At 36.7% G+C, this 1,198-nt stretch overlaps 1 pseudogene; it reads left to right on the top strand.

The window, feature by feature from the left end:
- The first annotated feature begins 373 nt into the window (after nucleotides 1–373).
- On the top strand, nucleotides 374–559 carry LOC111590429 (uncharacterized; annotated as a pseudogene).
- Nucleotides 560–1,198: the final 639 nt, after the last annotated feature.

Genomic DNA, 1,198 nt, shown 5'->3' with positions numbered 1-1,198 from the left:
TTTGGTATTCGGGGAAGGTTTTTTGTGTGTGCGTTCTCTTAAGATGGGGATTGATTGCAACTGTTCATTCTATTATTTTAACGAGCAAGGTGGCCCGCACAAATAATCGTGGATAGCTAGTTTTTTTTATTGTGGCCATTAGTTTCTTAAAAAATTATAAAAATGTATGCTTATCTCTAATCCTATAAAGCACCAATTTCCACGGTTCCGCCAATTGTTTTCTTATCGACTCCTAGATGTAACATGAGAAACCAATCAAGACCAGCACGAAATAAAGTTGTACGAGCGCTCTCACATAGTAACATCCCGCTAGCTGAAAGAGGACGAGCGACGAAACAAGCTATAAAAAGGATCTGGGCTTCTTTTCAACTTTTGCTTTTCTCGATATTTTGGCTAAGATAAAGTGTATTATTTGTTCTTATCAATTTAATATTTGGTATGAAGACCAAATGTAATTTGATATTAAATTTACTGTTTTTGTACAACCCAATCGTTTGTCGGCGAGTCGTTGTACTGTTAGTAGGGCTTAGTCCACTCCAACCAATATTGTCAATGTCTACCGTCACAATGTAAGAATATTATACTATAATTGTTCTCTTTTGATACTTCCCAAATAAATCCATATGCACGAACTCCACACATCATTAACCAAATTCTTTGCTCAAACCATTCTGTTCCTTTTTGTCCCTTTCTCCTATAAATTTTAAATTCTGATTTGTTGCCTTTCAAATAATCAAATTTCCTTTTTCTTCATTATGCATGTCTTCTGTTCGTATGACATATTGCATGAACTTATATATATATGGATATATTTCTTAACTTAAATTTATTGTGCTTCTATCTTATTTTCCTTGCAAATTCAAATTTAATCTTCATTATTTCTTTATATTATGAGCTTCGTCTGAGCTTTCACAAATTGGATAGTTCTTGATAGAAGTGAAACCCTAACCCTAACAGGGGTTGGGTGATGTATTAATAGGCTCAGTGAACTGGGCCAGGCCCATTACAGAGGGGTGAGATGGTCATTACACGGGGAAGACCCCAAACCCTAAACGGGTATTCTAACAGGTGAGATGGTCATTACACGGGGAAGACCCCAAACCCTAAACGGGTATTCTAACACCCCCGCAGTCACAACTCTATCCTGTACAGATGTTGAGACTGGATCGAAAGTCTAAAAATACACTCGACGGTAACC

The sequence above is a fragment of the Zea mays genome, chromosome 10, assembly GCF_902167145.1.
Source record: "Zea mays cultivar B73 chromosome 10, Zm-B73-REFERENCE-NAM-5.0, whole genome shotgun sequence".
In the NCBI taxonomy this organism is placed as follows: domain Eukaryota; kingdom Viridiplantae; phylum Streptophyta; class Magnoliopsida; order Poales; family Poaceae; genus Zea; species Zea mays.
Note: the sequence above shows the minus strand (reverse complement) of the source record. Positions and strands in the feature narration are given on the sequence as shown.